Source organism: Anastrepha obliqua, chromosome 2 (genome assembly GCF_027943255.1).
Source record: "Anastrepha obliqua isolate idAnaObli1 chromosome 2, idAnaObli1_1.0, whole genome shotgun sequence".
Taxonomy (NCBI): domain Eukaryota; kingdom Metazoa; phylum Arthropoda; class Insecta; order Diptera; family Tephritidae; genus Anastrepha; species Anastrepha obliqua.
The window spans coordinates 4455613-4468775 of record NC_072893.1 but is presented as its reverse complement, the minus strand read 5'-3'; positions in this window follow the sequence as shown (position 1 = coordinate 4468775).

Sequence of the window (13163 nt, the reverse complement as noted above, 5' to 3'; positions counted from 1 at the left end):
TTTAGTATTTAAATCTTCAAATTACTCATAAGACAGAATCGGATTTAACCATTGTACAAAAGCGATTCTAATTGGCATTCTTTGAAGTCTTAAACCCCATTTCCACTGAGCACCGAACAGCGCTTCCAAATAAATTTAACTTAAATAGCTGGGCAGTTTTAACATTTTTGAGTACTCATTGGGATCTCATTGGTTTTGTTGCGCCTTATTTCTTAAGCTGTCCACATCTCTTGCGCTACCAAGTCAAGTGGATACAGGCCACCTATACGGAGCGCAGCATCTTCCTCCGATCCCATTTTGAGGGTAGAGCAGACTAAGAACGCATAAGCGATGCGTGGAACTTATGCTTGGCTCGCCAATGAGCTGCGGATAATTATCTGTACACAAATTTCTTGACCTTTGCGGTTCAGGAACTATCGTAAAGAGTCTTACATGACATGTGTCGTACCGAATTTAACACTTTCTCACTTTCTGTGATTTCATTCTCGAAGAAAATAATAGCCATAAATTAATATTGCACTCTTACATGTTGATTATTCGCATTCCGTTGACTTTGGAAAGTAAAAATTTGTAGTAATTTTCACCACTATTTAATATAAATTAACCACGTAATTCATCAAAATAGGAAAAATGCAGCAAATATTTAATAAACTGAATAAAAAAAAACCGATATGGTTACAGCCAAGAATTTCAAATTGGAACCGCCTTCGAAACAAATATTTCTGTGAAGGTTAAAAAGCCATGTTTTTTTATTCACTGGACTCACTGTAGCTTATAACGGAATTTTCTCAGTAAGAAGACATAGTAAAAGAGCTTTTTGCGCACACGCACAGTGACCAAAAATGAAAAAAATCTAAAGTCTTGAAGCTTGGACTATTTGGTGTCATTTGAAAAAGAAAAGTAGTTTTTAATCTATTTTGCGATAAAATATACCTTAATTTGTACATACGATTTCACTTCCATGCTTGACATATAAAAATTGTCATAAAAAATTTGTCTAAAATACATTTTGTCCTTAACAAGAAGATAATTATGATGAATCAAAAATATATGTCTCATGAAAAAAAATTTAACACAAATATATTTCTTTCAATATTTAGCAAAACCGTGCTTGAAGATGCTAAAACCCCAAAATTGGAGAAAAAATCTTCTAAAACCTTCTAAATATTTTTTTATAGCTTACGGCAATTTGAACCATCTGTTTGTTTGTAATGTTTTCTTCACCTTTTCTGCCTCGCGAACATTTTTGATTTTGTAAAAGTGCCTACATGCACTTTTTCGTATTTTTTTAGATTATCTATAATTATAATACGCGACGGCATTTAATACTTATAACTTATAAGCAGAAATAATTAATAATTTTTAATTAGAAGCAATTAGTAAGAAAATGTACATTCAGTCAAAAAAGTACCGGGAATTGTCCAATAAAACGCAAAATAATTGTTTAATCATTGAAATTTATTTTGTCGCCTTCAAAATAGGCTCCATTCGAAGCAGAACACATATGCCAACGATTAGTCCAGTCTTCAAATCATCTTTTAAATGTGCACATATAAAAATATCATCTTCAGCTCCTTCAGCGAATTCTCCTTAATGGCCTCTATCGACTCAAAGCGGCGTCCGCGGAATGGCAATTTAAGTTTTAGGAAAAGGAAAATGTCACAGGGGGTCGGTGAAGACGGTGGTTGTTCGATGATAGTTGTCGAGTTTTTGGTCAAAAAGTGTTCACAATATGAGCCTTGTGAGGCGGTGCGTTATCATGGTGCAAGATCCATGAGTTTTCTTTCCACAAATTGGGCCGTTGCCTACGCTCATTCTCTCTCAAAGGTCGTATAACTTCCAAATAATATTCTTTATTTAACTTAGAACCATTTGGAACGAGTTCCGGGAGCACAAACCCATGATAGTCAAAGAAAACTAGTAGCATGACTTTCACTTTCACTCAGTCGCCTGTTAACTGGTTTGCATGACAAACTTATATACCCATATCCCATCACCTGTTATGATGCGCTAGATAAACGTTGGGTCGGAATTCACTTGCTCAAGTATATCTTCAGCCAGTTTCTTCGGATGAATTTATTGAAAGAAAGAGTCGAGCAGCCACGCGTCTCATGCCGAATTGATGGTGTAAAATGTTGCGAATTGATTCGTGAGCCATGCTAGGCTCACGAGCTACCTTCCTCCAACTTAAATCATGGTTTTCCAGCACCATTTCCTTGACTTTGTCGGCGCTTTTGCACGACTTCTCGGCGCTTTGCAAAAGCCTTATACCACTCATAGACCCGTGTTTTTGATAAAGCACACTTGCTATAGGCTTTTTGTAACATTTTCAATGATTCGGTACACGAAATCCTGTTCAAGACACAAAATTTAAGACAAATTATTTGTTCGATATTTTTATCCATAGTGAAAATCGCAGAGCACACTCGCGGTTGACTGATAAAAACAAGCTAAGTGACAGATCACGCTCAAACTCAAACTTTAAAAGAACAATTCTCGATATTTTTTTGATAAAACCTAGATATTTTCAATTGCATGACGAGAATGAAAACATGAAAAGCAGTCGGATATAATTTTTGATTCCTCAACCTTCGCTCATATTTATTATTCAACGCAGCACAGGATAAGGGATAATATCTGTATGTAATAACAGGAGGAGATCATATCATTTCACATCGATGACATGGACTCCTCTACTCATACAGGCGCAAATTGGTCGAGTATGCTTGGGCATCTGATTTTTGTTGTCGTATTCTCCAAACACGTGGGTGTACAGTACTGAATAGATGCAGCTCTCACGTACACTCACACACATACACACTCATATGCATATATGGCCCTAAAACTCGGGTACTTGGGTAGGCACTTGCTGGGCCACTTTGATGGTCATTTTACTTTGTTGGTGCCCCACTCACTAATTCGAATTGTTCGCTGCGTGTTGAGATGCTGTGCAGATGTAATAAAAAACAAAGACAAAATGGTTTTGCCTGGGCGAGTGGTTCCATGTTTGACTGGGACAATAGCCATGCTTTTAAATGCACTCTGCGGAAGCCTAATTAATTCTGCAGGAAGTACAGTTAATATGGTAATTTCCGGTTATTTGTACCTGCACACATGTACCGTGACTAAGTAGCATAAAGGCATGACTGACTCACTGACTCACTGGCTCACTGGCTCTCACTGACTATGCTTGGGTATGTGTTTCTGTATATGTGAGAGAGTGAGGGCGAAGACAAATGAATGCCTGATTCATGACAATGTTTAATGTGAATCGGGGCGTGTATGTGTGTGTGTGTGTGTGTTAATGTGGGTGGACTGACAGCAGCACGTGCGCAGGGACAATGGGCCAGTGAGACATTGGAAGTATTTCAGTATTAATGAACTGTTGTTATTCCGCCCATATGTTTATATTTACTGCATATACGAGTATGTACGTACGCACATATACATACATATATATAGGGTGATCAATCATGAGGTGCTTTTTTCAATAGTTAAAAAAAAAACAAAAATGTAAATTATGTTCAAAACCTTTATTTATCATTTGAAAGGACATTCTTTGACATTTACTTTTTGAATATGACTTCATTCAAGTGTTGGCCGCAACTACGCTTAAGGTGGTCCATTCTGAAGGTCCAATTTTCAATCACTCGTTCGAGCATTTCGACTGGTATGTCGTGAATAACACGCGTAATGTTGGCTTCCAGAGCTTCAATCGTAGCTGGTTTATCAGCATAGACCTTGGACTTCACGAATCCCCAAAGAAAAAAGTCCAAAGGTGTGATATCACAAGATCTTGGTGGCCAACTCACAGGTCCTAAACGTGAAATCAGCTGCTCTCCGAAATGACTTCTCAATAAAGTCATTGTTTCACGAACTGTATGGCAACAGAACGCTGATTTTCATAATACAGTTGAACAATTTGTAGACGTTGTTGCGGTGTGAGTCTTTCCATGATGAAATGCCAAACGCTGTTCAACAAATCCACGATGACAGTTTGCCACAACTCGCGCGCGATCTGTAAAAAAACGCAAATGAAAAAAGCTCCTCTTAATTGATCACCCTTTATATACGTATCCTCAAGTTCAATCTGTACATAAGACCAGCATACAGCCAAAAAAAGGGAAAAGTTGCTACCAGCGGCAAAACTCCGCTGATGCCTTGAATACTTTTACGAGTTTTTTAGTGCTTGAAAGCCATTCCGCTGTTCATTCGTAGACCCAAAAAGACACTGATTAAAAAAATATTCAGTTTCGTATAAAATTAGCCTACAAATAAATTATTTACATTTTCTTCAACATTTTGTTAGCCAAATATTGCGAGTAGCTCCAAACAAATGTCACAAAAAAGACCGTTATAGAGTGTGTATATCCAGTTTAAAGACTTCGCAGCTAGGTTAGTAATTCAATTGTACGCCTTCTCTTTTTCTATGATTCCATGCCGTTAGATCTTTCATAAATTGTTGATGTCTTCTCCAAACAGATGCATTTTATGAGATATTTTTTATAACAAACCAACGGGGAACCTGTTCAGGAATGGCTCAGAAGTGGACGGTGAAGTTGATAAAGGCATTTCTGAGAGAAACATTTTAATCACTTAAACACTACGGTCCCTTGTGGTCCATGTGAAATCCACTCAGATCAGCCAGATATACATAGACTAACCCACAGTTGAATCAAGTCAATCGGCCAAGAAATCTTTTTGTATTCAAAATATAAATCTAGCCTCCTTCAGGTTAGAAGCTTATAATGCGCAATGGTAGCCAGCCCAAAGAATAACATCGCAAAAAACCTCCATAGAACAAATTTAGCAGTCCTAGCCTATCCGTATAGAAAACAATTTTCACAAACATCTTAACGAAATTCTAAGCCAAGTAGGCCTTTTTGCAGGAGTAAATGAAGCTTGAAAAGCATAAAGCATAAAAAAATTGGAAAAAGCATAAATCAAAAGAAAAATTTCCTGGTTCGTCGACATATGCAAAACGACTACAGAAAAAAAATTATAAAGCGAGTAAAGCAATAAAACGCGAAAATATACAGAAATGTATACAAATGTACGACACGAAGAGAATTTTAAACAAGGAAAAATTTTAGCAACTAGAAGCAGACTTCAACTGCCATAATACACGAAGTTTTTTTCAAAACCGTGAACCATCAATTAGGCGAGCTTAACTCAAAAAAATAAAATTCTCGAAACGGGGACAACTTATTTCGATAAACTCCTTCACATAAACATTAAGAGCATTTAATCCGAATACCTACAGTTAAAATCTTCAGAAATGATAAGAGAGCTTACTTTCTTGGAGTTCATGGCAGCAATCGACGCTCAAAAAAGCAACGAACTCTGTGGTTTGGATGAGTTCCCAGCAGAGCCGTTTAAATACATGAGCAATGAAATCCTGAGTCTGGGACGAAGCACGCATACCAAAGATGTGGGGAAATGGGAATAATTTGTCCTCTGTATAAAAAGGTGACCCATTACTCTGTGAAAATTATCGCCCCATAACTCTTTTGAACAACATCTGCTTAATATTCTCATACATATATTTTAGGCGCTAGACTTAAACCTCATATTGGACGCATAATTTGTAGGTACCAGGGCGGATTTCAAGAAGGAAGATCAACGATTGACCGAATTTTCGTACTAAGGCAGATTAGTCTCATGAGTGCAACATTGACGTATCATATTTTCATAGATTTCAAAGCTTCTTACGACAGCTTTCGCAATCAGCTCTTCTCAACAATGGCCGAGTTCCGTATTCACGATACGCTGGACGCGGTCCACTACGAATTATGTAAGGAACGTTGTAAGAGTTCAATACGCTCTTTCCCGAGAGTTCACAAAGCTGAACGGACTCTGGTTAGGGAAAGGAATCTCCTGTTTTCTATATTGTCCTTGAAAAGGTTACCAGGGATTCAGGCGTAAACTCAAAGGGGCCTTTTTATATTTAAATCGGTTTAGTTGCTGCCTTACGCGGGCGCCATAGACATTCTTGTACCATCGCTGCCTTAGAAAGTATAGAAAGAACAGCAAAATATATGAGCTTAGAAATAAATGAAGCCAAAAATAAGCGCTTTGTTCAACTTCTTCGGACTGAGGCAGAGACACCGTGGGTCAAATACTCAAAATCGGTGATTATAGCTTTGAAATAGTGAGGGAATTTAAGCACCTAGGAGTAACCATTGATCATGACTACAAACTTTCTGTAGAAATTACTCACAGAATCCATAGTGAACCGCTACCTTTTATCTTTGTACAATCACCTAAAGAGGCACCTTGTAGACAGTACAACACAGATTTTTCTCAATTATTATTCAACCTTCCTATTTTCGCTATAGTGAGACCTGGTCACTCAGAGACGCAGACGAGTAAGATAAGCTACTGATCTGCGAAAAATCTGCGATTTCGAAAAGCTGTGCCGACAGACCACCGACTAGGGTTATCCAGACAGCCATGAGGATGATGGGACTATGCAATGTAATTCGAAAAAGAGGAAAGGAGTTTTTGGATATTGACTAGTGTTGTCTTTAAGGCGACAATCATTTATGCTCATGGCCAAATGGCAATCAAAGGCTTGAACTTACTGATAATGCACGCGAAACTAGTCTCTTTTCCCTCGTTCATATCTGAATATTTCCCTAGCAAGCTTATAATGTTGCCCAAATAACAGAGGCATTGCGGGAAACTGGCTGTCTGAATATCTAGCTAGACAGGCACTCAAGTAGGATACTTCTCCATGCAGAGATAGGAGTACCTGCTGTTTGCTCATGGATGGTTAAGCATCGAATCAGTTCATCAAAGGCTGGAAGAAATCACAGGCATGCAAAGTCGCGTAGTCTTTCTGGTGATGGTAGACTTGGATGCATTCGAGGGAACTTCTAACGCGAGCACTTCAATTAGCGCACACCTCACTTCCCACTATCCAGTGGGCATCTACATGGGGAAAATCGATTTCCATCGAACGCAAGTGAGATTGGTGATATTTGTTTTACTCTGGAGATGTTAAAATAGAGCTCAGTGGCGGTTTTTCTAGCTCTTCCTATTTTGATCAAAACCCATACAGAAGATAAGTCCATATCTACCCAACAACAAGTCAAATCTTTGATCAACATCAAGTTGTGTTTGTGACTAAATTAAATAAATTATTAAATAAATTATTAAATAAAACCACTTTTTTAAGCTTTAAATTTACATTTTATTCAAACTTTTTGTTCATCACTTAAATTTTTTCCGAGTTTTTCCAAAATTATTTTTCTGAATTTTTCTAAATTAATTTTTATGATTTTTTCTAAATTTATATTCCTGCATTTTTCTAAAATTATTTTTCTGAATTTTTCTTAATTCATCTTTCTGAATTTTTCTAAATTCCTGAGACGAGTGCCTGAGGTAAGAAATGCAAATGTTGAATTTTCGTTATAAGAAGCGCAATTTTCGTTAATAGCTTAATAAATATAAATTGCGAAAATGTTGTTGTTGCTTTCGCAAAATTCCCTCAATGTGCAGTCATTGTCTACACCTAACACGTAACGAAGGCAAACTAAAAATCTGCATTTTGATCGAATCGAAATCATGATTTGTGCCCTGTGTGAAGAAATGAAAAGGAGGCTTGTCGTTTATTTGGCCCTTAATAGTTGCCAATTTATTTTCTTTATTTTACTTTGCTTTAATCTCATTCAAGATGCCCTTTAAGAGGCAGTCAAAGTGCAAAGCGGGGTCATTCAATAGAGCTGTAAAATGTAAATTCAAATAAAATGATTTCATATTTTCGGCGAGAGAATGTGGTGTTGAACCCCGAGAGTCGCAGATGACCCAATGTCTTTTCACTGTTGATAAAAAATAATAAAACTACTCATCCGTTGTGCGTAGTCATCAAAATTTCTTTCGCTTGACCGCCAACTTTGACCTGCGCTGATACGTCCTTCAATCCGGCAAAGTTGAATTTATATTCATTGAAGTAAAATCTCAATTCCGGCTGTTGAAATTGTTATTTTGTCAACGTACAGATATATATTTTATATTGTCCTATAAACATATGCACATACTCTTCTTTTCAGAAAGCGAGCAGTCACAACTTAACAGTGATTTTGGTTGAGATTTTTCCGCATGAAATTTAGATATATTTTTAGCGAAGGTAAAGTAATCAAATCAAGTAAAGAGTAATTGTGTTTTGTTGGCATTCTTTTTTCTACACTTTTCACATACTCAAGTAGAATTAGATATTCTTCAATATTCGCGTCATTCGTTTCAGAGTGACAATCAGAGCAGAAGAATTGTTGTTTGGATGTACTTGGCCGCACTTTTGGAAAAAAAATTAACGGATTGTACAAAGTTACGAGGCATTTTTCCATTGAGTAAATATTGGGACGGCCGCCATAGCCGAATGGGTTAGTGCGTGACTGCCATCCGGAATTTACAGAGAGAACGTAGGTTCGAATCTCGGTGAAACACCAAAATGAAGAAACAGTTTCTTTCTAATAGTAGTCGCCTCTCGGCAGGCAATGGCAAACCTCTGAGTGTATTTCTGCCATGAAAAAGCTTCTCATAAAAAACATCTGCCACTCAGAGTCGGTTTAAATCTGTAGGTCCCTTCATTTGCGGAGCAAAATCAAGACGCACGCCACATATCGGGCGAAATCGAGCTTTATTTCTTTTTTATCTGAAAGTAGCTCGTTGTCCAAAATTGTATAGTAATCGGTGGCTACTATATGCATTTTTTTCATTTTGAAAAAACACCATTCTTCATAAAGTACAGAAGTCGTTTTAGGCCTTTTGGTATCGCCATGCGTTAGCAATTGGCGAATAGATGAAGCAACTGGTATAAATAAACGTAGGTGGCAACACTGCAAAAGAGTAAAAATTTTCCAAAAATTTCGTTTATTTGGAAGCACCTAATGAGTACTGGTAAGACCACGTTCAACCAGGTAATTTTTATTGCTTCAATTCGTTACTTGAAATGATCCTGTTCTGTCAACACCCTTTGCGTTCTCGTTGTTCTGGTTGTTCTCAATGTTGTTGTTCTAAAGCAATACAATTTGCTCTGTATCAACATTGTCTAATGAAGCTCTCTTTAAAGGGAGTTGGCGGCATTGTCAGTAGTGAGTAACATCAGTTTAATGATAATGACCAATGATAATAGAATACAAGGTTATGCCTTTCAAACTCGCTGTGTCGTCAGGCTTCATGATTAAACAAACAAAAGAAAGGGGAATTACTGTTTGTGAAAAGAAAAGTAGGCGAAAGCAATGGAAACAGCCAAACTTTAGAAATAATATGCACACACACACACTTTCTTGACACGGATATGAGATGAACATGAAAACTAATACGAAGAATTTTGATGATAATTAAATCGATGAAAAATGTGTTGTCAAAGACAAGTTACGAGAATATTTAGCGCGAAACGTCTGATTAGGTCTAGCCGGTATGGATTTGTAGTTGTTAGATTTAGGTATATTTCCAGATCACTACCAAGTAAGTTTCCTTTGACCTTCCTGAATTGTATTCGATCTTATTTAATAAATGGAAGCAGTCCAGCAGTTATCGTTTGAGTTTCTTCGAAACAATCTATGGCCACTTCTCGTGTACCTCAGTGTAGTACTTAGGACCTTTGTTATTTGTTATTTGTTTCGTTTATTAATGATATCTGTTCGTGTTTTCCCTTTGCTAAATTTCTACGCCTTGTAGGTGACCTATGTATGCTGAAATAAGAAATTCTAGTGACTCCGCCAACCTTCAGTCTGAGCTGAATAATTGATTTTCCTGGTACCCATGAGTCGTTTATTTCTTATGTCATATAATCAAATTTTCTAAGCTTCAAACCCCCCTAATACCTCTTATAATATTAGATTAAATTAGATTAGATTAGATTAGATTGGATTTGTCAGGAGACCATTACACTACACCCGGGTAGATTACAGTGAAGATGATAGAGAGATAGGATAGATATCATATGGTAAGACTGAAAAATTCATTTGAGTTCACTCTTCCGCGAATCTTTTGGATTCATTGATGAATCTTAAGAGGTCCGAAAGAGGAAGAGTATGAACTTTACCCATACCCAGTACATCGCACCCTAATAGCCTAAGTCTGAATCTAAAAAACGCCGGACAGCTGCACAGCAAATCCTCTGCAGTGTCTTCATTCACGGCAAAATAGGCATATTGGGTCTACAATGATTCCCATGGTAGCCATATGCTGACCACAGACGTTGTTCTCTGTGATTACACCCACAAGTACTCTCAGATCCTTTCTGCTGAGTTTTAGGAGAAAGGGCGCTATTTTCCTGTTTGGTTCTTTCACAAAGTACTTGGCTACTTTACACGAGTTCAACCCAGACCAACGACCTCTATGAGTAGACCTCATGAAGTCATCACTCCATAGTTGACTCGATGCAAAATTGACACCTAGAAAGGGTTCAGGGACTAGTGCCATACTTGCAGAGCCTTCTTTAGCCAGTTCATCAGCTAACTCGTTCCCTGTCATACCACAATGTCCAGACACCCGAATAAGACTAACTTTACTGTGTTTTGCAACACTGTGCAGTTTTGTCTTACATTCATCGACTAACTTCGAAGAGCAGCGTGGATTAGCAAGGGCTTTCAGTTGCAGCTCTTATCATTTTAATAATACATATTTTGCATTGTCTCATGCTATTAAAGTGTTTAAAGGATTAAGGGGTTTTCTTTGATTCAAGACTCAATTTTATTATGCACTTAAATTAGCCGTTTTCATTTCACTTGCCATGCTCGCTTTTGTAACACGTTGGTCATCGTACTTCACTGATCCATATACTTTTAAGATATTATACTCCGAATTTGTTCGGTCCAAATTAGATTATACTGCACTCCATTGACTTAATTTCTCAGTCCCTAATCCATCTCACAAATCTCGCTGTCGATTGATTGATTAGTCTTTTTTCATTCCAGAAATCCATTTTTATAATTTTTTCGAGGATTTGCAAATAGTCAACACATGTAAATATTACTATATTGCATCGAGGTGGGAGCGCTTTGAAGGTGATGAAATAAAATTAAAAAATTAAAAAACGATTTTGAAAATTATAAGCAATTGGAATTTACTTTTTGATATCCCTCTCAGCTACCTATTATAGGTTACAGCAGTAGGCTTGCTGATTTGTTTTTTTTTCTTTTCCTTTCGTCGTGGACATTCAGATGCCAGCACAAAATGAAATAACGAAAAGCTGTTCCATTCGCAATATGGTCGAATGCTTCTGGCTTCAAATGTATGTAGGCTGTTCAACGCAGTTCGTCCGTTTCTGTTTTTCCCATTTTCTTCTGTCCTGTCGTTCCAATGAAAAAACGAGCACTAAAGCTCTCTGGTATCAAAAATATGTACTATATAAAAATTATTCGACCGCCTCTAACTATTTGCTTTTCCCAAAAGTGAAGTTACCGCTCCTGAGAACTTGTTTGGAGTTTATTCCGACTGTAACCTGAAATTCGCTGGCTTTTAAGCGATTCGAAAGTAAATTTACAAGATGTTTCAAAAAATGGAAAAAGCTTTGTGAAATTTATATTGCATCTGAAGCGAGGTAATTTAGGGGCGACAAAATGAATCTTTGACTAAATGAATTTTTGGTGTTGTATTAAAATATTTTGCGTAGAAATTTAGCTGTTCCTGTTTCGCATACAAAAGAGTCGACAGTGACTCTTTTTCGTACAAACGCACTTTATTTATTTTAGAGTACGGTTTTAAGAATTTTTATCGAAATACCAAAGCGAAAATATTTTAATGTCAAATCGGGCGATAGGGCGATGAATCGGAAGATCAGAGATAACCCAGTGAAAGTTAAGAAAGGCAAGAAAAGTCTGACTTATCGCCAAATAAACTAAATTAAAAAGGGATTCACGAAATAGTTTTTTAAATTCGACATAAATAAAAAAGAAGCTGGGTCTTCCAGTGACAACCAGGCACATCGCACACATTTTTTTGCAACACAGATAACGTAAAATGGAAAACCCGCTGTGCAAGCCTGTGTTGAAGACGCATCACAGACAAGCGCGTTCAGACTTTGCTCGAAAACGCATACACAAAATTCAACGTAGATGACCCAGACTCATATACTTGTTCTTGTGATAACGACGTACGCATGGCAGAAAGAAAATTTGGTGGGGGTAGCGTTATGCTGTGGGCGGCATTTTCATCAAGAGTAAAAGCAAATATTTACTGGGGACTCCATGCCATTCAATTTCCAAGCTCGTAGCTGTGTTTACCGGTCATTTGGGGATCAGCACTCATACAGAAAAACGGGATTTACCATTTAATACGCATTGCAGAAACTGTGAGGACCTTTCAGAGAAGGAGTCCTTTGACCGGGTTTGGCAGCCAGACAATCCCTTCTTCGACAGCCAGGACCTATGCTCCAACCTAAGACCTATCAACCTTCTCCATTATATCAACAACTCTGGTTGGCTGTAGATATCTGCCCGTTGGAGGTCCCATAATGATATCAAAACGGTGCTTAAGTACTACTTAGTGAGGGCCAGCCTGGTACTTGAACCATTTCACCTACCTACTTACCTAAAAAAGTTTGCCTTGTTTCGAAAGAAATGCAATCTAAAACATACACGGAATTGTTGGACGATGCTTTCATCTTGTTTTCGTATGATGCATGGATGAAGACAGCGTTTTCAAACAATATAGCCCTACCCTTCACGTTTCCAAAGAATCGTTGAAATTCTTTGAAGTGCTCAACGTACCGCTTATGAAATGACCTGCATGATTTTAATCCGGTGGATAACCTCTGGGGTGCTTAAATCAAGAGTGCGTTTATACGAATATGTGTCACTGTATACAAAAGAGAAAAACGCACAAGAATATGTATGCAATCGTGTTTAATTCACCAAACCATCACTGCATTACTTTTGTTCGGAAAATGAGCACAACAACTTTAGTGTGATATTGCAAAGGGTTTGCGAGTTATGAAGAGTAATGCGAATATACTTATATATTTATATATGCAGATCTCTTTATCATTGATCCTTTGTTATTAATTCAAAATCTCCAATTAAAATTTCAACATTAACTATGTATGTAAGTAAAACACTGTGCGCCCATTCCTTGGGTTTCACTCACAAACTACCATTGCCAGTGAAGTATCCACTTTCGTTGTCAATGTCTGTTGAAAATGAGCTTCCCGTCTA